The sequence below is a fragment of the Numida meleagris genome, chromosome 13 (assembly GCF_002078875.1).
Source record: "Numida meleagris isolate 19003 breed g44 Domestic line chromosome 13, NumMel1.0, whole genome shotgun sequence".
In the NCBI taxonomy this organism is placed as follows: Eukaryota; Metazoa; Chordata; class Aves; order Galliformes; family Numididae; genus Numida; species Numida meleagris.
In genome coordinates, this window is record NC_034421.1 from 11,785,996 (window position 1) to 11,812,740 (window position 26,745).

General features: G+C 36.3%; 1 long non-coding RNA gene across 2 annotated transcripts in view; it reads right to left on the minus strand.

Moving 5' to 3' along the window:
• The window catches only part of LOC110405884, a 199,138-nt gene that overhangs the window by 20,014 nt on the left and 152,379 nt on the right, over nt 1-26,745 (minus strand). The window contains exons 3-4 of one of the 2 annotated variants that reach the window (XR_002443163.1): nt 9,325-9,372; nt 2,945-3,174 (exon numbers count right to left, since the gene is read on the minus strand). This is a non-coding gene — a long non-coding RNA (uncharacterized LOC110405884). Of the gene's footprint in view, nt 1-2,944; nt 3,175-9,324; nt 9,373-26,745 lie in introns of those variants that run through there. The other variant, XR_002443162.1, reaches the window with a different exon arrangement.

Below are 26,745 nucleotides of genomic sequence, written 5' to 3' on the forward strand. Positions count from 1 at the left end.
CAGAGCAGAAGAGGTGGGGGGATCTTCATCCATGGTGGCCATTGTTCAGAGATTGGCTGGGCACGTGTGCTCATGGGAGGTGGTGAATGACTGCTCCCACATAACTTGGATTTTCCCCTTTTCTTCACTTATTAAACTGCCTTTACCTTGACCCATGAGTCTGTCACTTTTGCTTTTCCTACTTTCTTCCCCATCTCATTGGGCAGGTGGGAGCAAGCAAGAAACTGTGCAGGTAATTTAGCTGCCGGTCTGGGTCAACTCAGCCTAACATATTAAGTCCCTTGGTTTTACATTCTTTCACTTTCCCTCTGCTGTACTCTTGCTGCTAAATAGAAGCAATACTTCTGTTTTGATCACTGTTTCCAGTGAATCACAATTCCTGAAAAGAATCACCACAGCAAGCCAAATTCTGTACAAAACCTGGGTAATTGGTTGTAGTACCAACAGTAGAACTTAACAGAACTGAAAAACCACAGACCTCCATTTTTCAGAGGTGAAAGTTTCAATAAATGACTACCTGAAAGATTTAGATATTCTGGTAAGCGCACTACCCATTAGCTAATATGCATACCCAATCAGTATGTCTCACCTTTTCTCTCCCCTAATCCTGTTGATGACATTGAGAAGCAAGAAGAAGGTACTTACATACTAGAGTGAATGCTTTTTACCTAACACTCAAGAAAATTTCTGCAAGAATTTTTTTGTTACTGGCTACATAGAAAACAGAAGCAAAAATATAATAAGCAGTTCACTTCTTAAAAGGATTCCTATTTTCAATATTAAACTTTTGATAGAGGTACAGTTGTTGACAGAGAAGCAATGTTACTTACATCTCTCAATTTTATGACTTAGACCAGTAAAGCACTTGCCTGCATCAAGTTCTTCACACAAAATTTCTAATACCATTTTCAAGTTTCATACAAATTAGTTTCAGTGAAGTCTACGTTAACAGAGGAGCAGTCTGATAGAGTATCAGGTATATCATTAAATAAGAAGAAAGCAACTGTAAGCTCCTGAATAGCAACATGTTTGTGTGTTTATTTTAACGTAAGCTCTGTTACAAGGACTTGAAATAAATTACAAAAGAACTCCATTCCCCACATTTTACCTGCAGAAGAACACAACCTCCAGACCCCCAACTCATCAGTAAGCCTCTTTAAGGAAACTTCATGAAAACGTAACGTCTCTAACACTTCCGTAGTCAACAGTGGCTAGCTTCTTACTGCAAGGAAAATTAAAGTGCAGTGTAGAAACACTTATATGGCTAAGCACAGATGGCCAGCCATATGTTTCCAGCCAGAAAAAAAATAAAGTTTAATACTTTTAGAAATATACTTTCTTTTAAAGCGTGTCTACTTCCAAAAACTGAGGTTTGTATATAGAAAACTAACATTTCCAAGTCCCATGTATTTCAGAATACAAACCCCAGGCTGACTATCCAGGCATACAGAAACAAGGAAAACAACCTATTTTATGGCTCCTCAGTCCTACTGTTTTCTCTCTGAGGAATACCATTTCCCCATATTTTGAATAATAAAAGCTGCATATTTATTAATTTTACCTTTTAAAGAACTTTAAAAGACAAGCTAGCAAGTGTTCAATTAGTGCTGTTCTGGTAAGTTTAATCAGTTGATGTGCAATCTGTGTATCACTTAATATATGAAATGCTGTCCTGCAATTTTAAAGAAAGAAAATTAGAATGCATTGCCTAGAACTTGGGAATAGAAAATTAATGGAATGTATCTCTGTACCTCAGTTTAATGAAACAACATCTGCAAGATTACTTGTCTAATAAGAAAGCATATCAACAAGCCTGATGCGTAACAGAAGAAAAGTATTATCCATATTTTCCAAATGTTACCATCTGGGGGCGTTATGCAAGAATAAATATCGGTCGAATCAATTCACTGATTCTCTGTGAACACAAACACTTTAAGTGGCTTCCCACAGCGGTCTCATTATCTAAAGTCCTCTTAGGAGTTACTCTGCAACCTCTTTCTGCTCCATATCCCATCAAACACTGACCTATTCCATTATTGTCATCATGACTAGATTCCACCTAACTTAATGAACCAGTCATACTTGTTTCAAAACCAGCATGTTCTGAGCAAGATAAGCGAAGCTAATAACGACAGCTTGAAACAAAAGCTTTAGATGAATGCCCAGCACATCAATGCTCCAGATAATTCTTAAGTATATGAAAAAAAACACAGGTAAGAGGGAGTCTGTATGCTTCTGTCCCACCCTCTTTGCTCTCTTCCAAAACTGTTCATAGTTTTAAAATGTTTGAAGTTTATCCAGTTAAAATGTTAAACAATGACATCGAAGACTACTGACATCCTCTGAGATATTCAACAAAAACGTGAAGTTGATACATCCATGGTTCAGCTCCAACAGATGAAGTGAGAACTTTTGTTAAGTACAATTAGGCTATAATTTTTATTTCCTCATTTTTGAAATTACTATCTTTATTCCCTGAGAACAATTCAAATTGAGAGTTAAAAAGTTGAAAGGACTACTGGCCACAGGTGAAGCTGTGCTCCGCTTCTGTGTGGGGAAGCATCTGCCTACAAAAACAGCAAGAAGCTGAGTATCCGTTTAGGTTGCATCAACTTGATCACACTGTGTGGACAAACCTCTCCATGATCCCATGACAAGACACCAGTGTGAGATGATGTACATCTACAAATGCACAGTCTTACAAGCACACTTACAGCCTGGGAAGAACTACACTGAGGAAATAGCTTGTCTTCAGTTTCTGCTAGATACTGAAATACAGATTTTTTGAACAGTTGTTTATCACACAATTTATGATTACTTTGTATGAAATACATTTCTTTTTTTAAATACAGGTCACTCTAAAGTCCATGTTTTCAGTTAGTGTGCCTTTGAGTTCTTAACAAGTAAATGAAAAGGCACTAAGGTAGATAACCTCTATCAACATGGAAACCATTTCCAACAAATATCATTATCATCTCATTTTCAATTCAAAAGTACTTCCATTTCCTTATGTTTCTCGGAGCCCCACCTCACCTCCCTTAGCACATCCCTTAGCAAGACATGATTAAAATTTACCACATACCTTTGTGCGGAAAGTTAGTCGAGCACGTTCTTAACCTACAGTGTACTCCTGCAGCAGGATTGCTGAAGTGCAGCAAGCATCCCGAAATGGGCCTAAGTAGCAAAGATGTTTTATTTTTCCGGCTTCTTATTGACTACTATTTATGTTTGCACATTGATGCTACAAATGCTAATGTATAAAATAGCCTGTGTTTTGAACAGTCTCTACAATAATTGCATCCTACTGCCTATCCAACAGATGAGACCAACTCTCTCAGGGCTGCCATTAAAAAATATATTGGCTGTGACACCCTTTGTCAGATCCTAAAAAGGACACAATCACTCTGGACCTGAACTCAATACCCTAGCTTCTTCTGTCGTTACCTTAACGCACATGGAATTCACTCTCATATATAAAAACAAATGACCCACCTGCAGTCTCCAGACTACAACACACAGGCTTTCTGAAAATTCCCACTCCACCTGCAAATCGGCGATGGCCACTCTGCCTGTTCTTTACAACTGGAAGTGCTGTTTATCAAAGGACATCTGCCTGCTTTCCCGGGATTTCCACACAGCACACCCCTCCATTCTGGAGGGCACATAGCGGGTTTGCTGAGGGGTGCAGGGCACCCTATGGGATGTGACCAGCTGCCACGGAACTGTTCTGGCAGGCTCTGCAACTGCACTAACTTCCACAGAGTCAGAGCAGGAAGATGAAAAGTCTGACAGGAGCGTGTCAGCTCCTGAAGTGAGTGCGGGCCCTAATGTCATGGCTGGAGGGCCACAGCTATCTGGATTACACAAGGCACCATAGATGAGGTGCCTGGAGTAGCAGCCAGTGGGCAACATATATAAGTGTCAGCTACAGGAGACCAGTATTCCTTCCTCCTGAGGTTTTCCCCTGCCCCAACATGGGGCCCTCCCATGCGGTACAGTTCTTGATTAGCTGCTCCGGAATGGGGCCTTCCCACAAGGTGCAGTCCTTCAGGAAGTGACTGCTACTACACAGGATATGATTCCCGCCAAAAAATCTGCTCCAGCACGGGCCACAATTCCTGCCCGGATCCTGCTCCCGCACAGGCCTTCCAGGGGCTGCAGCACAGATATCTGCTCTAATACTGTCCTCTGTGGGCTGCAGCAGGACAGCCTGCTTCAACACGTTGCTCATCGCGGCTGCAAAAATCACTGCTCTGGCTCCTGAAGCACCTCCTCCCCTCTCTCTTTCACTGACCTCAGTGCCTCCAGGGCTGTTTCTCTCATATTTTCTCACTCCTCTCTCTCTCAGCTGCTCTACAACAGTCTTTACCCTTTCTTAAATATCCTCTCAACCAGCATCATTAATTGGCTCAGCTTTGGCCAGCTGAGTAGTAATCTGCCTTAGCTGGTATTCTAGCATAAGAAATATACCATACACGTTCTTTACGTGTATTCAGCATGAGTAAAAGTCAGACAGCCGAACACATTAACACTTCAGTGGGAGGTCAAATTATTGTTTTGGCACTTGTATCAAGTCTGTCGTTTCAATTCCACTTTATCAAATTACGGATTGCTCGATACAGTTGGATGAAAAGGAAAGACAGACACACACACAAGCAATTGTCATCACTTCAGTTGTGAAATTCTGTAATTGCATGTCAGTGACAGAAAGAACAAGAGAGCAGTAATAGGGCTGCCATTATGATCATTCAAATACTATGGAACCTTCCAACAAGACTTTGCACTGTGACAATCTGCATGCCAGGAAATTTACTGGATTTCTGACTATTTCCTCACTTCAGAATTGCTAATACTTATTCGGCCGACCAGCGCAGTAGGTTAGGTTCTAAGGAAAGCTTCAGCTGTCTATTTTTTCCCATAACTAATGTGTCCATTTGCAAAGAACATAAGCTAAGACAAGGAAATGGAGGATCCTTTGATTTTAAAGCTATCGCTAAAAATATAATAAGAGTTATATAAAGAATTATACATCCTTATATAAAAATTATAATAAATTATAACTAAGAAACTCAGACGATAGGTCTGATTCAATTTACTGTCTGAGTCTGTGGTTATCTGGACTGCGCAAAATCTTGAATTAAAAATATTATGGAAGAGACAGACACAGATTTCGAGCAATTTTACCCTTCTGAAAAATTCCACCTCTGTGATGAAGACGAATCCAGAAATATCACTCAAATCCAACTTAAGAGAGCCGAGATCTCAGTGGGAACTTTTGGCACACAGTGACAGGTAGGTATTATCTGAACAGCTTGTTATTTTAACTTGTGCATTATTCCCACTTGTTTTCTCTACATTCTGTCCTGTCGTATGATGCTTCAATAATACTCTTATTTGTTCAACAGCTAAAGAGGCAGAACAAATAGGAATTATTTGTTCACTCAAGCAAACACCACGAGGCCCATCAGTGTTCCTTAAGATTCCACTGAACCTATATCCAAACACAATTTATAGAACACAATCACCTAACAGAATAAACGTATTTATATAGAACACTTTGATACAATATGTTGGAGTCTGCAATCTTTCCTCAGAAAAATTTAATTCCTTTTGATGTGAGGAAAAAATGTGCCCCAAACATTCCAAAATGATATACATTGCATAATGCCCTCAAAAGGTAAAATAAATAAAAATGATACTTCATATTCACTGATAGGAAGGTCCTAAACAGCAGAAGGGTTCACAACAAAAGGAAACAGTATACAATTATAGTGACATCCTAGATGTCTGCAGTTAAGAAGCATCATGCACAGACTGTTTCATAAGCTCTTTCTTATTTGATACCCTTACTAATTTCCACTCGCAGTAACTTAAAGAACAATGTTAAAATAATTTTGTTCCTACTAGTAAGACAAAGATTTCCCTTAAACTTTTAGGGAAAATACTTGGATATTGTCATTAAACTGAATAAATAAATAAAAGATTGCAAGAAGCTATAGGATGAGTTGAGCGAAGTATACTTGTAACCTCGTTTCTTTTCCTTCTCATTTTGTCTTGGATAACTTTGCAACCTTCCCTCTGACTTTTCTTCATAATTCTATTTCCTCATATTTAACATGAGCGATATAAGCGTAAGTACTTTCCTTGCAAGTGTTGTTAATTTGTTTGTGAAGTGCTTGAAAATCCTCTGACAGAGGGTACTAAAAAAATTATAAAATCTTTTCCACAGAAGACATAAGGAAAGGCATTACTGCCTATACCATATCCCACAGAAGGTAATAGGGAGTGATGAAATGTTATGCCACTACAGGGAAATTTTCTAACTTACTGACCTATCATGTTATTGACCTAATGCACACCCATTAAGTCTATTGGTCTCATAAAGCCTCTGCACTCTGAGCTCAAATGTGGTAAATTTTTAAGTCAAGATGCATCTCAAAAATGTTCTCTCCATGAGCTACTCAAGAACAGAAAATGAAGCAAGATATCCTGAGTGACCTTGAGTTACCAAGCTAATAACATAGCTGCTAGTTAATGGTCAGCATTTACTTCCCTGCAAGGAATACTGAAGAGAATGTCACTGCACATTACAGCAAATGTGAGCCTATTACTAAAAAGAGTACGCTGAAATCAAACAAAATGAAGAAACCGAATCTGAAGAACAAAACATTCCGAGCGCAGTGAAATCCAGATGCAGCAAAATTATCCAGCACACAACAGCCGTTGCAAGATAACTTTCCAGTCAGATTTCACTGCCTCATTTTTCCATTTCAGAAGAAAATAAAGCAAAAGGGAGGGTGGGACAGCACGAGGAATGTAACTCCATACCAGAATGCTCACTTCACAGTGCTGGCATGAGTTTCTTCGATAATAACTGCAGAGCAAAACAAATTATTCCCACACGTTCTGTTCAGACCTTAAAGGCAGAGCAGGACAGGGAGAACTACTGCTTCCAGGGATTTTGTCTCTTGTTTTTCAGTACTTTTGAAGACTCCTGTTCAATGCAAATCCCATACAGCAATTCTCTTTCACGTGTTTAAGACCAAATAAAGATGTGAACTCAGAATAAACAAACAATTAAGAAAATATATTTGGGGCAAGAACTTCAGCTATTGAAAACTGATTAATAAATTATAAGATCAACTGAAAAAATAAAGCTTTATGTACTAGCAATCTTAAAGTGACACTGAGACTAGAGTTGGTACCAAAAGGAAGAGAAGATCACAAAGGAACCTATATGGCCCTCCTCCCGACAAAAATGACAATACTTTTATTAACTCCTTCAAACACAATCATTTGTTTTGCTCCCAACACAGTAATTGGAATGCCCGGGTAAAAGAAACAAAAAAACCCTTGGTTACCCTTGGAAGACTGAGACCACATGCTGAAAAACATCACAGGCTTTAAAATTATGACTCAAATTCCAAAAACATGAAAGTAGCTTCAGAAATGGCTCTGTTTTCACCAAGTCACAATTCACATGGTTTTAACAGGCTTCTTTCATGTGAAAATTTAATGATTATGTTTCTACATATATATTTTTTAATAACAGCAAAGCTTAGATATTTAATCATAATCACATGATTCATTAAATAGCTAATATTACTTGTTCAGAAAGAAGGTATGAAAATAAAATAAAAAAGGGCTGGGTGTGACCAGAAAAGAACATGGGTTAGGTGGGAAATGAGTCCTCCATAGACCAGGTCCACTGCTTGTAGTGGTAGACACAGTTCAGTAATCCTAATAATATAAGTCAACTACTACAGATTGTTGACTGCTTGTCAGCTGTTATTTTAAAATTTGAAGACTTTTACCCGTGCAGAAAAAAATGGTAGTCTTACAATGTTCAGGAGAAGTAACAATGGAGGGATACACAGATCACAGTGACAAGGTACTTAAGGAAATTAGATTATATTTTGACATTTACAGAATAATAGATTTCAAAAGAACTACTTTCATGAAATCTAAGTTTGTCTTCAGGCAAAGCTTTATCAATGGCTTCACAAATTTCTGCTTCAGAAAGTAGAGACTAAGAAGCATCGGGAAGAAAGTTTGTAAGAAGCGATAGGCACCTTGCAGACCTATTTTGTGGTTAGTTAGGAAAATTTTTCATTAATTACTAATGATATAGTTCATTAGTAATATATTTCATTATCGAAGTGCAAATTATGAAATGCTAATTATGCATGTCTTAATTGCAGTAGTTTGTCTTGATTTCAAAGATAAAAATATTTATTTACAATGTTTCAGGTTCTACAAATTACACTAAGTCCCTAATTTACCATGTCAATAAACATGAGCAACGCAACAACCAGTAAAAAACCTCATTATTATTTAATAAAACTGATATGTCTGTATTTGATTATCTCAGAAAAGGTCATTAGCAATCCATATCCCTGGACTGAAAAGTAAAGCTGCCACTTCAGCTCAGCAGAAGCTTCAGTTTTGTGACCAAACATGAAACAAGCCATATAACGATAGCCAATTATAACGTTTACGTTCTTTCAAAATGCTCCAACAAATTAAGGAAATGAGGAGGACAACCAGACAACTCTTTATGCAAGTTCTTGCATTTGCAAGCTAATTACACTCAGATTTTAGTATCTTAATTGAATTCTTAGTATGTTTTTGTCTAACTCAAAATAATTTCTTCTTCGTTCCTGAAAACGTCGTAAATCATTGAAATTCTGTAGAACCTTCATCACATAACAAAAATGAATTGTGCTCTCCTGCAGCAACTTTGACACCATATTATACCAGACTTGTACAACAATAATATTGAATGAAATCTCAACTTTCATGAATAACTGAAGTGTGTATGGGATTTCGTTGCTTTATGAAGTCTTTTTATTTCCAGCAAATATAACTTGGTTGTTATTAAGAAAAAGAGCAGTTGCTGAACATTCATAGAAAGATGCAGTAGCCAAAAGAAGTCCAAGAAAAAAAGCTGAACCACAGAACTTTAATAGCACACATTATAGCACAGCTAAGCCAATGCTAAATTAAGCATAAAAATCCACTGTTTTGAAATGCAACTTGAGAGCTAGAAGGCAGCTTTCTGCATCTCTTGTTTTTGAGTGTTTTTAATTCTCTTCTGAACAAGGAAGAGAAATCTAACATAAAAACAATCAATCGAATAAGGTTGTTTTGTGCTTACTGAAGTAGTAATACAACTGTATTAGCAAAGCTATTAGGAAACTAGGACGCATACACATAAAACACCATAAAATAATTTAACATAGTTAAATTAAAAAGAAAAAGTACAATGAAAGAATAACTTACTAGAGTTGCCTGACATAAATGACATTAAAACAAGCCACTTACTTTTCTGTCCTCAGTTTCTACAGAGGAATTGCACTCTGCTTTAGTATCCTGAAAAGACAAACAGAGAAGACAATGTCACAAAGCACATTCGCAAGGGTGGGAAGGACACAAGTTTCAAGAAAAAGCATCGAAGTTTGATAAGCAGGTTTCCCAACCTGCTTTGTTGATATTTTACTGTACTATTATTAATAAACAGCACCTTTATAGATAAGATATTCCGTATTAGGGCATTTAGAAAATGTATTAAACTTTATTACAAGCATATGTGTTGTAAACATAAACGTAGCACTGATACATCATAAAAAAACCCTATTTCTATATACTGCAGCCAGCGCACAAGACCAAAATAAGAAAATCTTCTTTATAGTGTAAGCTTGCTTTTTTAATGTGCATCTTGATACCAAGTAGTTGTTTACTCTTTCCTTTTTTCTTTTTGTAATACCGATGGTAAAGTTAAAAGCAAGATAACTATCAGCTCAAGAGGAAATGGTCTGTTGACAGAAGTACTGACTAGGACTCCGAAGTCTACAATGTGTCATGGGTCCATATTTATACTTAGGGACTACTGGATGCATTGAAGACATTTGTCCCTGAACCTCATTGCAATATGCAAGAAACTCAAGCATCTATTTTATATAAACATACAGATATACATATGTATTTATTATACACACACATTTTGTACTTATGTTTTCTCCAGGAATCAAGCAGTCTTATATCTAATGACGTCCCACACATGTTCCCGTTAGGTATTTTGTCTCTCACTGAACTGCCAGGGATTTGAACAGGAGGGAGCATATAATCAGTTACAAAATATGTTCTTTTTATCTGAAAATATACAGGGTGAACTGTTATCACACAAATGATTGTCTTAAAGGCACTTATGCCTTCATCTTATCCCTTTGTACAAGTAGCTCCTGAAAACAATCAACTGAGCGTATTTCAAATCATTAGACTGTAGACAAAGTTAGCAATCTATTGTATTTTTTCAGTGTTTTCAACTTCACTTTTTCCACGATGGCACTCCTTGAAGCTATTTTTTCTTACATACTGCAAATGTAGAGACTTTGGTTGATGAGGCCCTTTTTGTTGTTGTTGTTAAAAGGAAGCCCTTCCCCAGCCTCTTACTAAAGCTAGAACTACTCTCATCAAATTTTGAATTATTGGCTACAGTTACTTGTTACATAAATCCCAAACTACAAATTTAAGGCTGACAGCTAATAGCAGCTCCCATTAAAAATGGAAACAAATTAAATAAAGAAGCCGTGTTTCTTCAGCAGCATGTCTATTCATCTTAAATACACTGACGCTATTTCAATATCAAAGACTTCTTACCTAAGCCATATATTCATAAAAGATTAAAAAAAAGGAAGTCATTCAATAAAGTAAAATGAATTAAAGTTTCTTGAAAAATTATTTTCATTCTCAGCAAGATGTATTAAAGACATTTTCATGAGGCATATCCATTTCTCCGCCACTTCTCAAACAGAACATTTCCAGAAAAACAATCTCTGTTATTCCAGCTAGTTTTACACATCACTTATAAATCAGTACTTCAAATGCTCTTTATATTCAAAATACAATCCAGGATTCAGGTAGCGCTTGTGGAAAGCAGAACTCAAAATTCTTCTCTTTTTTACTAGGTGTCACTGCATAACTGCCAGTTAAATTATAATATAAACACCCTAAGAGCTCTGCTATTGAGCACTGATTTGGCACAAAAAAAGGAAATGGTTTATTTTGTCTGTAGCAGCAAGGAAACAAACCAAGGTTTTACACAGCGTATCAGGAGCAGTAAAGGGCAAATGCAACTTGTAAGAGTTGAACAAAGTGCTGTAAGGGCCACATATGCTTAACAGTAGAATCACAGTTATTAAGATAATCAAACTATGCTCAGCCTTGTGTTTGTAGGTCCGGAACTCTGAAAGGTAACCTTAAAATGTTCCTACTGACATTCATCAGATTTAGAATTCTTAGTGACCAACAGGCATGAAATGTAAGTTTGTATTGAGTACTACAGCTTACCAGATTAAAAAAGTGTTCTTTTTTTTCTTTCAGTGCTAGTTTGCAAATAACTAATGATTTATGTAAGTTGACAGCAAGATCTACTGAAAGGGCATAGAACAGAATACATCAGATGTGACAGCGTTCTTGAGAAGGCTCCCCTCCCTCATCCCTATTTCACTTTTTTGATGATGTTCCACGGAATCTAAAGTTTAATATGTCAGACCCTTGGGAATCATATCTAGCACCTTCAACCTGTGTTAGCACAATACAAGTGTCACTGAAGAGAAGTGAAAGGAAAGCTCTAGACAGTACAAATACTCATTGACGATGGCATGACTGTTCGGCAACCACACAATTATTTTACATGTATAAAATATATAATTTTACTTTTTGAATAGCAAAAAGGTGAATGCCCTCAAGTAACCACTAGTCATGCTAACATAAATAACTGCTGTGAATACTTGTGATCTTCATCATATATTTTTCAGTTTGGTGTCTCTCTGCTATGCAAATCTCTTTCCATTACTTCCATACCAGCACAATACACAACATCCAAAACAGAACACAAACAACAGAAGACAAATAAATTACACAAGCTAAGAAACGTTAAAAGTTAATTCAATTGTCAACATATTTATTTTCTATTTGAAAGGAAGGAAATACAAACAGCAAGCATACTTCCTGCTTACACACACTACTCTGCTGGCCTGTATCAGCAGAAGGAAAGATGAGAAACCCGGGAGTTTCAAGTATTGCGTTGTTTTTGTCTGTAATATCAAGAATGGGCAGTAGGTGGAAGCAAACAACCTCTTAAAATGTTGCTCAACTCTACGAAAGATAAATGCATTGCACTGAACAGGTTGGTCAGCTTTTTAGCATGCACTCTTAGTATCCCAAGGAGTGCTAAAACAAATTAAGCCTTTGCTTCCCAACACTACTTCCCGATTTGCTAAAATGCTGTCAAGTTAGAAATTAAAGAATTATAACAGATTTTAAATTTTTCCAAGCAGAAGCAGTTCCTTTGAATGACAAAAGCGTATGTAAAGGTAACCCAAATGTTAAACAAAATAACAATAGAAATACTTGAAGAAGTACACGTTAAAATTGTGTGTTATTTATTTTTATGGACACTTTTATTAAGCGCTGGAATACATCAAAGCTCTGAATAACTGAGGAAAATACTTCAATGTTTTCACTATCGGTTATATTTCCTTATTGCTGCTAACTAACAGGCTACCAGCAGAATAATTCATTTGAAGTCCACATGAGTTCTGAGCAAACTAACAGCACACTACTAGTTACTGAAGGAGAAAAGAGATGGAAAATCAAACAGTAGAATGTGACATTCAAGCATTTACTAAGTTTGTTGCCAGCAGCTGCATGACTTGTGCACGAACCTCAGCAAATTAAGTTCCAGGATTCTTGCAGTTTCTATAGCTGCAGCGTCAAAAGTATAAGAAAAGAGCACTGTGAATGAAAGCAATAGCTTAATCTCTAGTTACTAACATTTCTGGAGCAACAGAGGCCTCTGTTGAGCAAGCTACGAGCACAAACCAGAAGACTGGGTCATCTTCGTCCTACCCTGTTGTTCTCAGATTCAGTCTGGAGTCCAAAAAGAAATCCATCTCATATGGGATCTAAAGTAAAGTTTCTCAAGTCTTTGGGGAGCTCATTCATTTTTTTTTCTAGTTAAAAGTAGAGTTCAAGAAGAATGGATTCAAGATCCTTAGCATGTTGAACTGACACATTTTATATTAAAAAATTACTGGTTGTAAAAATACTGCTGTATTTTTCATGTACAGTAGAAGTGACTCCCATGCGTGTCCCTGCTACATACCAGCCACCAGCCAGCTGTGAAAGTGGATAACCTCCTTTCTTCTGATTCCAGAGTTCTACTTACGTCCACCTGCAATTTTCAAAGCTATCAAAGCTGGGTGGGTTTTTTTTTTGTATGTTTGTTTTCTATTTTAAACAAATTAAGGTTTAATTTTTTTCATTAATATAGACTTGCTTGAGGGAGCACAGGTGATTTTTTGCTTGCTGATAAGGCATTATGGACTGAAGTGTATGATACCTTCTCACTCCTTTCCCCTTCATTCTCCCCCTTTTATGACTTATTTGCCCTTTTGTTTAATACAAATACAAAGAGATGGAAAGACACACGAAGCCTCTTCACAGCAGACAAAGTAAGCATGTGTGTCTCATTATTCCAGTGGGAAAAAAAAAGTTACCTGAGTGTAAATCTATGTTTTTAGATCATAACTGCACAAAGCAACATAAAAATAGACTGCATTTTAAGAAAAGACACCTATTATTTTAAGACATTATCCATCAGTCAGAAGAGTCCGGGAATTGCTCTTCAAACCTAGAAAACATCAGGTTAGGACTGAAATTTGGGGGCTAGCAAATCTTTAATCTCCAAGGGTGGCAATGCAGATTTCCATTAGATAAAGTTATCAGTTTGAACAGCACCAAAAGATTTATGTCCTACATACAACATCATTTTGACACATGGGTCAAATGTAAGTGTTCCCAAGTCTCCAAGCAGCTATGTTTAATTCATAGAGCAACACAGTTGCATCAGGGCAGGGACCTTCTCCAATTTCAGATGCCAAGTTTTCAGATGCAATTACATATGGAAAACATATGTATTTTCCAGTTTATATGCAATTTTCAAAAGTACTGTTGATCTACTTGACACCTACTTGTACTAACAAATATCAGTGCATTCTAAGTCACTGGACAGAATATATATTCCTGAAAAATCCAAAAGCAGAGCTGTCAGTAAAGGTGCCGGGGTGCTGCAAGCACACACTACACGTGGGGTGAGATGGCAATTGGCCACACACACCTGAAGCACTGAGGCAAGTTCTACAGAACGCAACTGAATTTGGTTGACTTTTCAAATTAACATCAGCATATCTTGTATGCCTGGAGAAACTTGTTTTTCTCAGTCTGCTTTCCTACAGGTGCATTTTCTAAGCACCTTTAGAAAATGTTTACTACATGAAGCTAAATTTGATAGACTGGAGAAATAAAGCATGACAATCAGAAGGCAGTCTGGAGGAAAAGTTTAGGGCAAGAGTAAAACGTCCCGCACACAACACATGCACACACATCACAGTGATTACATCAGAACCCAGCATACCAGGCCTGACGTGTGGTAATCAGACTGAAAAACAAGCAGTGGAGGTACACTTGGAGCTAGGAACTCCTTTCAGGACATGAAAATATATGAGAATCTTATCTTATGAACTCATCCATTCTGTTTTTGAAACTCCTCCTATTTCTTGCCTCCGATATACCCCACTGCAATTCCACTATCTAATCATTATATACAAATTAAATGCAAAAAAAACACTCTTATTTGTTTTCCATTTGCTAACCCAAACTTCACTGGATGTCACCAGATCCTCTTTCCGCCAGAAGTGACTAATTACACCAACATTTCAAGTGATTTCGAGAGATGTCTCTTAAATGTTAGAACACCAACACAAAGATCCTTCCTTACAAAAGTAAGGAACGCTCTCCATCTTTCCAGTGGAAGCCTCCAGCTACTTGATAGCCGGTCATATTCCAATGCTCTGGTTCAATGATGAAAGGAGACAAGCACAACACTTACTTCAAATTTTCTTCTAAAAGATTTTCTTACCAAATCTAGAGGCAATGTTATTTGAAAAGAATTTTGCATGTTCTGAATTGCCTACTCAGTCTGGGCAAAAGAATGAGAGACAAGAAGAACAGCAGTACTTGGATCACCCACAAGTCAACTCTAAATTCAAAATGCATTTTCTAATACCTTTTTTTCTTACATTAAAAGCTTTCTAAAGTTTTTTTCCAGTTTAATCAAGATTCCCAAGCATGAATACTGAATAGTATCCAAGCTGTACAGACTAAAACAAAGTAAAATAGAGCCAGTACAGCAGCTTCAAGTGCTAACAAAATGTTTGCATCAAAACCAATTCTGATGGAGCATAAACGGCATCGTTCCTGAATTCAGAATGTTTCCTTGATGAATTACTTTCAACCCAAAGGAAGCATAACTGCAGGCATTTCCCTTAAATGAAAAATCTGGTAAAATCGTATTATAGCAGAAATATATATTTCTCCCTTTCTTTATAAAGTAGCTTAATACAGTTTTATTTGATCTGGTAAAGTTTCTGAACTACTTTTTTTGCAAGATCTATTTAAAATTTATGATCCTAATATTCTGAGAGGTTTTTTTTTCCCCTTTAAAAACCGAAGGTGAATTCTGAAGCACAGAGGAAAAATAAATCCACAGTCTCCCTACGGAGCCTTAGTTTTAGCAACGACTGCTATCCCTCCTACTATTATTTAAACCAAGATGGGAGCATAAAACAGGCAGACAAGTGATGCATGCTTCCTATTTTGCTCTTCAGATAACCATTAGCAATAGCTACCATAAAGCCAACGAACAATACAGATCAGGTTCTCACTGAATTGTAAAATCCAATACTCTTTACAAAGGGAAAAAAAAATCAATTAAAAAAATCTGTGCCTAAACTAACAGTACTTTATACAGTATGTCAGTCTGGCAATCTAAATGCCCATGAGATGTTTATATTTTCTTTATCAAAACAAGAATCTTACTGGGAGTAGCTGTCAATGATAGTTGTATTTTGCAGCTAATTATAAAATTGTTGAAAAAATTCACTGTTTTAAGGTAAATAGACAAAAATTTTTCTATCAACAAATCATACTCCCCAAATAAATGAACAAAAACTGATTTATAGTCTGAATCAGAGAAAGTATTTCTTTAGTTGGTTCCCTGCCAATTAACCAGCTTCTGCTTTTATTTATACAAAGGTATCAAATTCCAAACAATCCCTCATAACAGCTGCACACTCATTAAGCTTGCATTTCTCTTTGCTTTCAAAGCTATAAGCAAATTTCAGTGCTGCAATGCTAACTGTAATTTTAATAGTAGTTCCAAATCAAATTGTATCACCACTATATTCAAGCGAGAAAGGAGAGATTCTATGATACTGCTGATCAGTTTTAACTTTGTTAAGGTGATCAATGCATAGTATGACAACACTTCAATAGCACAAGGAATTAACATGCACAGAAAACATTCCAGATTCTTTGTCAGAATAAAATCAAATGCTTAAATTCCTTTTTCGGATATAAAGAACAGTATTTTTAAAAATATATATGTTTTAACCCATTATTACACAATACAGAGTGGTATTTAAAAAATGAATTCAGTAAAATCAGCAGTAAGCCCCTAGGTTTCATTTGGTATAGGTATGCTTTTTTAGATAGGAAGACTATTAGAACAATAATGTTCTTTGGACTTAAATGCTTATATAAATTCATCTGAAACAAAACAAAAATGCTGTCCTTTATGTCCTGTCATTGCTGAACATCACAAAAGTATAGCAGTACCTCCTGCTAAAGTGTAGCTGATGGTCTTTAAAACACTAGCGCACTAGTACAACATTAGACAGGGAGACACTTCTTGGTTATTGCTTTATATAGCCTTTTCTCTTTAGATGTGTGACAGTTCACAGATATAAAGGTTACCCTTAAAAACACTGATTCACTTTAAACATCTCTTGCACAATCTATTGACTCATTAAAGAAGTGTAATAAATCCCCAAGTAAAAATAACATTTCTACTAAAACCAAACAGAAAGTTGTCAGGATGACCAACGTTATGAGAAGGAATGAAGACTGTTGTTTCCCTTTGGTATTCTCACAGTGCTGTGGAATTACAGTCATGAGTGGTACCCATTTTAAGAGACATTTAATTAAAGGAATTGATAAAGAAGAACTTCAAAGTGAAATAATCTAGGCTTTGCTATCAGCTTTCTGTCCTTGTTTCCATAGCTTTAAATTTCCACTAACTATGAACTACTTCTTTTTCACTTCATGTGAATTTTTGACTGCTGAAGCTAATTAAATGTGTGATTGCAGCATTGTTTTTAATATATTTAAACAACAAATTTAAAATGATGGCCAACTTTACAATAAAATACATGAGATGACCATTTCCACTGCTCTTACTGACACTAAGGATTATTAATGCTACAGGCAAAAAGATACAAACTGTAAAACAAGACGATGATAATCAAATGAAAATATTTATTAAATTATACCAGATAGTTTATGATTCCTAACATTGAGTTCACTACACCAGGCAGGAAAAATCCACTTCTTGATATGGTGTAATGATACAGATTGAAGCCAACATCTAGCTGATAGTCAAGAGCTTGAAACAACTTTCAGAAAAGCAGATCCAGTGCTGGAGAGCACTGAGATCCAGTATCCCAGCTACTGAACAAAAGCTGCCTGTACAGGTCACTTCTGAATGCTAATGTTTAAAATGTCATTTATAAATAAAGCTTCACAAGATCAATTTAGCCCATGTCAAAATTATCAAAGACTCTAGAAGACTACAAGCAAACAGTTTGAGCATATATCATCTCCTCTTGCCCTCACACCTGCAATTCTGGTAAAAAATCAAAATAAATCCAAACAGCAACAAAACAAAACAAAGCACAGCTACCCAAACGTGCACATCCTTTGAAGGCTTCAGCTAACTACACTTTATATAACTCCCATCTGCTATCCTCAAACGCAAAAATAGCTATTCTCAATTCTCACTCACAGCAACTACATTATCAGCAACTGTCCACTGCTTTTAAAACAATTAGGAATGCCAAGGGAAATCCACTAGGAAAGTACAGAGAGCTCCCGATCAGCTGCTTAGTTTCTTCATATGGGAGGCCATATAAAGAGAAAAGATCAGAAACATTTTCCACTCTAAATTTGACTGGAGAAGTATCCTGCGTATCTCAAGCACCATCCAATAACTATGTAAAAGTTACCCAATATATATAATATCTAAAACTAATAGTTCAATAAAAATCTTACTAACCTCCAAAGCTGCTTTCGCCAAGACTTTCCTGTTGAGGATTTCCATTCTCAGCATGTATTTCAGCTGCCCACCACCAATTTGTCTATGCTCTCAACTACAGTGTTCTTTGAAAGGCACAATTTCTTCTAAAAATCTTGAGTTTTACTTTAAGCCAAAAAAAAATAGCTATTAGCTTTTCCTGCAAGACTGAGAAACAAGTCCTCATTCCAGAAATTAAAATAAATAAATCACAATAACTGGAAGTCTTAAACCATGTTTCTTTCCTATAGCAATCACACCACATATTAAGTCGTAGGCTTATTACTGACTACATATATTTAGAACATGAAGTTTGACTCTGACACTTATATTTAAGTGTTTCAAGGAGCATTTTTTGTATCTACTTCAGAATATGCCATGTTTACATCCTCCACTGGAAAGTCAGCAATCAGGAGACTGTGGTGAGGCCTCGTCTAAGTGCTGTGATAGTTTTATAACTACCCCCTTGGAGAGAAGCGATTTGTTGATGTGAAAGTCACCAGCCGAGGCAATCGGCACATCCCTCAGTGCAGCAGGGCAAGGCTGCATACAAGGGGTTTCTGTATGTTCTGTACGTTCAGAGCCATGAATGACGTGATGTGGTACTGGCATGAGTGCATCCTACCTCTTGTAGACATGAATGGAGAAGAGGACAAGGCCTTGAAGACTGAGATTAGTAGATTTACCTTGGACATAATTTCTAGCTATCGACATATTTGTGTGGAATAAAAACCAAAGCCAACATCTCTTGGAAGTTACTTGGCTAGAAAAAGCATTGAGGAATTCACAAAAAGAAGCTGTTCTTAGCAAAGAGACTGGGGAGAGCACTCCGTGTCACAAGCGCTGCTCTTACCTGGGGGACACTAAGTTCTTGAAATATAACAGATATTTGACAGCCTTTAATGAAAACAATCACTTTGTATTTAGGACTAGGTGAAAAATATGTTCAGGTTCTAAAATTAGCTGTTACATTATTGAAAATAAATTAAAAACAAGCATTGTCATGAAGCATAGTTATGGCAGAATGTTCAAGCCAACGGTCACATTTCAGAACAAAGCTAAAAACAATTTGATAAGCTTAAGGTGTTTTATTTCCCTATCAAGTGCAATTAATACCTTGCCTTATTTAAATTGTGAAGAAGTGAAACAAGTGTGATTTCCTTAATGTGAATCAAATTAAAAGCAACAATATCCATGCATACAAATAGAGTGCAGTTCAGCACTTCATTATATAATGTGGAAATATAAGAAAACATTAGCACTAAGACAACACGTTTTAAAAAAATCTGACTCAATCCAATTCCGTGTTAGTCATCCAGAAATCTAGCTAAGCTTTTTGCATTTAATTAACCGAAACTTGGTTACATTTATACAGCTATTACTTTTCTCATTAGAATAAAATAGAAAAAAAGTTTTGCTACCAGTAAGATTGAGTGTATTTCCAAGAAAGTAAGTAAAAAGCATAGCTTTAAAAGACGCTTAAAACAAGTAAATAGCTGAACAGAAGCTCAGTTTGCTGACAGAACTATAAATATTATGAACTCCTGTCAGCATTATACAACAGTTAAAATTTTCCACTGTTTCAAATAACTGAAGAACTGCCAGTCTAATTTTTTCTATTTCATCTCTCATTAAGGACAACGTTCTCAATCTTTGAGACGCTTAATAAAATATTTACACATCTTCTCATTAGCAAGAAGATGAGTATTAAAAGAGGGTCCCTGTCAGAACTCCAATCTAAAGATGTCCCATTCCAATTATTTTTCTTTGCAGATAACTATAACCTTCAAGACAAACAAAACTCTAAACGCAAAAGAACAGCAAAGAGGTCAAATCTGTTCCAAGGCTATCACTTCTTACTAAAGGTCAACTTCTTTCCCTTGGCGTACCAAGATCCAGGAGAGTGTATCTCTTACAAGAGAAAATAGATGAAAGTAAACAGATAAAAGGCACACTTACTTCAGAGTTTAAAATAAAAAAAAAGTCAAATATGTATTTAACAAAGACATTGGTCTTCGCTTTTTTTTTTTTTTTTTTTTACCCTTGGTTGAAAGTATGCATATCTTATAAGCTTCAGCATTTACCTTTAGGAACTGTTTCTTTAAAGTGAAATACACAAGCAACATTCATTAGACAGTTTGCATTTTGTTTAGCCATGAAACTGTTGAGAATGTACTCCACACTTACTCATTACAAAATTATATCACTTCTATTTTTACTGTAGAAAGAATATTCATCATTCAGAGAACAATTTTCTAGCAATTGTTTTTGAACTGCGATTTGCTGAAGCATTTCGTTTGAATACATACGCTGCACGAACTCTTATAGAGACAAAGCATCAGATGTTCTATGTAAGAATTGAACAGAACTCTTCCAGTGAGTTTTTGGTGGAAGAGAACACTTCTCACTCAAAACACCCTTCTGGAAGTGAATTATTTGTGAGTGAATTATTGGTGAGATTGGCTTCTCAGAGACATAAAGGAATTTCTGACTAAAGCTGAAAAGATAACTCAGTGCTGGGAGGAGAAGAGTGAGATGCCTGCATGAGAAAAAACATCAGCAAATTCATTTAAAAACTTTTAGGGAAAGTTAGAGAAAGGCTCAGATCCTTACCCTACCCAACCCATAGACTGCAGAACATTGTTCTTCATTATCACAAGAAAATATCGTGTTCCTAGGTTAGATTTCTCTGGAGACATGATGAATGTAAATCTGCATTATAATTAAATATTTCCCTTAATCAGTGTGATAAAAATACGTAGATTTTAAGTGGATAGGACTGTTTACAGTTCCATTTAATTCAGGTTTAATATAAATATTAGAAAATATTCTCAACTGTAATATAAATGAATTGCAATAACGCTTCCCTTTTAATCTTAAAGAATAGTTAGAAATGCAACCGAAGTTAGCGATCAGGAATGCAATTAGACAACCTGTAGCTCAACACTGGCTCATGCTCAGTTGCAAATCACTTCTGTTTACATTTGGAATCCAAGAAAAAAGAAATAAATTATTCACAAATTGCCAAAAGCACTGGAAAGTAATACACGTTGGTAACGGAGCCAAAGTGAAGAACAAAGCCAAGTTCCCTAAATAGCTAAAGCCCATATCTAGACGTGACACATGAAGATATAATACCCTACAGGACAACAGCTGAAGAGGGAACCGAAATTGTAAATAAAGCTAAAGAACCTCTTTCACGCTGCAGATGTCCTGAAACAATTAACAAGTCACTACTTGGTTAGTTATGGAATGATCGGTTTAAAGCAACTCTAATCCCCATACTTACACCAGCAGCCAAACACTTGCTAAAATGACAGAATGCGATTCATATACTGCCAACTTCATTAGCTCATTCTCATTTTAGTCCACCATGTCAGAGCAACAATCCCTTCTCTAATCCCATCAAGGGGATATTTTCTTAGGTTCCATCTCTCACCGATTCAGATAGGGGAATCAAATACTGAATAATACATTCAATGAGTTACTTAATTAGCTGGGTGAAGGTGAAACTGAAACAGCTGAGTCAAATAATGAGATGTCAAGCACAGCAGCTTAGACCAAGGAGGGATTTGAAAGCATTCTACCTGACAAAAAGACAAACACAGTGTTTTTCAAGCACAGAATATTAAGGGATTTAATCTTTCAGTTTCACTCCCTCCAAAAATATCATTTTGGAGTGACAATCAGAGAAGTCAAAAGAAGTACGAGAGTAGAAATCACACTGTACAGCAAGCATATTAAATAAGTAGTAGTCAATTACTCAGTTTTGATTAGTTCAAAAGAAAAATAAAATGAAAGAAATTTCAGAAAAGTTAAGTAGAAAATGCAAAATTATTGCAATGTAGTATGTTGATAAAGCAAATAGGTCTATCCTCATTTAACGGAAGATTTTATTCTCCAATACATGAAATAGGGAACCAAAAATTTCACTAATTCATTAAATCCAATTAGTTCCCCAAGTTGCTGTTCTTAGTAACAGAGCGTCTGTTCTTCTTCCTTAGCACTAGCTGCAGAGTCTTGCAATCAGGCGCTATTTATTACAGTCAGAACTTGTTAATTAATCCTTGCTTTATGTCTGTGTTTGGACAAAAGGCTTGATTTAACCCCACCCTGCAGTCTCTAAGTGATGATTTTGCCAGGGTAAGGGCGCCTAACATTATGGTCTAGCCTAGGGGAACTGTTCCAGTGACTCTGCTCAGGGGGCTCTCTCAGAGACCCCGGGCAATGGCAGATACTCAAAACACTTCCTTGCAAATGGAGCTAGACAGTAGAGTTCTTATTCAGAAAAATGGTAATGAACAAAAACTGTCAGATGTTGAAAAACATGAGTCACAACTCAAAACAAAAACAAGGTTAGTCCTCAAAGCCCAGATGGATAGCTGTAAGGACAACAAAGAACACGCTCTGCCTTCTGATTTAAACTCTTCCTCACAACAAATCGAGCTACGAAATCATTTTAATACTTTTAATTTTCAGAAACTCCAGCGGATTCAAGTGATTGACATATCCCTCCATTATGCAGGATAAACAGCACTGCCTGCATTAGTTATTCTTGCCTCAAAATAACTTTCCAGTGAAAGTAAACAACATGGAAAAATAATGGTGTAAGCTGAAGTGATTGTGTGTCACAGGGCGTGGAATTCGTCCAACTCATGCCAGTTAGAGGCCATTAAAAAGTTACTAAAACCAGGAGAAGTAATGTTCAACTCTTGCTAGTCGGAGCAATATCCAAACTAATATTCAGAAATGGCAATAATCCCCTGGGCACCCAATAAAACAATCATTTAAATTCACATTTTTAGAAACATAAGGCCGGGTTTATTAACTGAATTGCTATCCTTGAGTTTACTCAGTTTGATTCTCCCACTCTGAGCACACACACAGCTCTCAGTTTCAACCAAACACTAAGTGTGCCATACCTTTTTTTTTTTTTAAATGGCAGCGTAATTTTAAGTGTATCAGAAGTAGTAAAATAATAACTTATAAACAACATGGCCAATTCTTATCATATCCGAAATACAGCAATTATTTGCAGGTCTATCATGTGTATGCAGATAGAGGTTAGGCTGTTTTTCCAGCCACATCACTTATTCATAAGATACCAATACTCAGGAGTCCCATATTACAGTACATTTCTACAGTACCTACAGCAACAGTTAATCTTTGAGAAAATCTGGTTGTATTGCTACATGGACCGTCCAGTTCAGGCACAAAAAACAATCTGCAATGGCTTTGCATCTTGAAAGAACTCTTGGCACCACAGTATTTCCCCTGGCTACCATAGCCTCTAATTAAGTCCTTCATCATGCTTTGGCCCTCACCTCAGTGCATGGTATACAGTCAATGTTGAAGAACTGAAATATAAACGTGCATAGACAAAACAAAAAATTAAGTAAATGTCCAGTATATTCATGACTGTAAGTGGGGAAAAAAACAGATGTCCTTCATAATGCACCACGGTCTTATTTTTCTCATTGCTGTTGTTTTGCTTTGATTATTGATACCTGGGGTTGGCTTGGTGTTTATTTTGGAAAACCTCTTATGTTCTGTTATATATTCTAACAAAACAGCCCATCATCTCTCTGTATCACAAGTCATTCACAGAAAGTTTTTATTCAGTACTCATTCACAGAATGACTTGTCACATAAAAAAGCAAATATAAAAGTAATTTTTAACTTCCAAAATATAAGAAGAGAGAAGCAGTTCTCAAAGTTCAGTAAAATTTGGATTTTTATGCTGCACTCTCAATCACGACCAGCCTATAAATGAGTTATATAAGTGATACACACTTGTGATGCACATTTGGTACATATCTGCACGTGTAACACAGAATTACCTGGGGACTCTCAGTAGCTGTATCCTTAGGATTTCCAGATGCCAGACAAAAGGCCAGAGCCAATGCCATATGTCTGGGAATATCCAACATATGGACAAAAACTTAAGGAAAACAGTGTAGACTCACAAAATAACTAAAAAAAAAAAACATTGTTACAGCCTAAAGCAATAGCAATGTCAAGCATAAATGAAGTATCAGAACGCAGTTTTTTGCCTCTGTAAATGACCTTATGATTTTATTAATAAGAGAACAGACTACATGAAGAAATGAGTGATGGCAAGGGTTGCTTCTCTCTTTTCCTCCTTCTTCCTTTGACAGACCATTCCTTGGCTAAACTGTTTAACTGTTCAGAACAGACGTGCAATGGATTGCTTACTTGTTTCTTCAGTCAAAATAAGAATGGATAGTTCTATTCCTTAATTAAAGTAATGATGTGAAACTGTAAAAACATTACCACATATGCAAGGTCAGAAAATACTGTAATGATGTAGCAAATATAGCAAAACTACTCCATGCTGCAGCCATCTGACTTAAAATGCTTTCTGATGAGATGCGAACTATTGAACTTGTGCCTGCACGAGTTGTCAGGAGTTATCAGCTAACAAACTTCACGTTGAATTGCAAGTAAGTTCTGCACAGTGCTACTGCAGTAAAGGCTTGCAACAACAATGGCAGACATATCATTAAAGAGGCAAGTGTAGAAACATAATTAAATTAACTGATAATCATCTCTCTTCTTCTATCCAGACTCTAATTTAATGCACTTGCAAATGTAATGAGGTTCACTGAATTGAAAAATACTGTGGAAATAACAGAAACAAGATTAAATTAATTGCAACACATACTGATAAGAAAGCTTGCTACAAATTATGTGAAGCACATTCCTGAAAGCCATTGGAAGGCCAGTCACACGTCGTGCACCTTGATGACAAACAATACATTCTACATTTTTTCTTTTTTTTTTTTTCCTACCAGTTGGATGGTCCACTGTGTTTCATACACTGATTGGTTATTCTTCTCTCTTATTCAAGTCTTCAGGTAAATAAAAATGTGAAAAATGCTTGCGCAGTAAAAAATTAAAGCTTGTCTAACAATCAAAATGTTTTCTACAACCATTATTTCCGCATTATAAAATTTTAGATTAAGACATACTAAATGCATTTTTACCTTTCAGCCTCACCAGACTTTACACGTATGCAAAAAAGTTCAGAAGTAATCATTCTGAATAGAAATAACCACTTCTCCATTGTGCCTGGAAGTCTTGTAGATTGTGCAACTTCTCTAGCACATCAAATATACAACCACCATTCTAAAAGGCTTTTACTGAATTTGTCCTTATAAAACTGAAACGGTAGGAATTCCCTAGGTACCCTGTCCAAATAGTTCAATGTATTTGATGCTTTCATTTCAGAAACAAGGAATTCATTATACAAAAATAAAATTGTAATTTATTTGAAAGGACATAGTGTCTAGTATGGTAGACACTAAATTAATCTACCATAATAGAGTAAAATTTCAAATAGTAGTAGACACTGTTTCAAATAATACAAGACATCCAGTGTTAAGAATTGTAGCTGAATGGTAATATGTATGAAAACAATCATATTAATTAAGTCTAAATTTATGTTTCCTTATTATGCCAGGCTTAACTACAGAGGATTTCCATTAGTGTGAAATGATAGGCTGCTTAAGCTTGCATTCCCCGGACACTTCTGACAGCACTGTATTCCAACAGACAAGCAGGGAGGTGTTTTAAGAATTTTGTGAGTTAACACTCTTAAGTTGGCAGTGATCTTTTTAACTTTTCGTTTCTGACCAGCAGTATGCTGCAATGGCAAGAGTGATATAAAATCATTGGTAGGCAAATGGCTGACCTGAAGAGCAAAGAAGAGAAGGGAAGGTAGAGAAACGGGATGGTAAATCACAGGGAATGATCTTATAACAGCCAGGGCATTCTCTGAAGAAGGTGACAACTGCACTGAAATCACCTTAGTCAATGTAACAGAAGCCAAACAAAAAGGATTGAAAGACAGAAAATTTTGACACTACACTTTTTTTTTTCCCCCAAGTTCTTGTTCATTCAAGTACCTTTGTAATAAATAAATAAATCCAGATGGTGGGACTGTCTCAGTCATTTTCTTACAGGCTGGTTTCATCTCCCCTAGATTTCACTGCAAGTTAGCTATGCTATGTAGGCTGTCATGCATTGCTGACAGACACAGACCTCACCTGGGACGTATCCCTCTCTACTGATACTGCCTATGAAGAACAGAGCTTGAATAGCTAGTTTAAACATGCTTAATGTCTTTGAACTTTGCTAAGTCCCATCCTGTCCATACTATCAATATCCCTTCCTTTGCGTGTCTTTCAGTAGTTTTCTCATCAATTTGTATTGATGCATCACATTTTTCTAGTTTATATTTTATAAAAGTCAAATTAGTTATGAGCTTCAATAAATATTGTTAAATGGACTTCCAAAGTAAAATTGGTCAATATTCGTTAAATATTCCATGCTTAAGGAAAGGGAAAGAAACCAAAATGAAAGGCATACTGATACAATGGGAGAGAATTCCAGGAGAGTTTCTGCAGTTATTAATAATGCTTCAAAAGGGAAATTAACTGTTTATATTGTATGTATCTCTTGTTACTTAC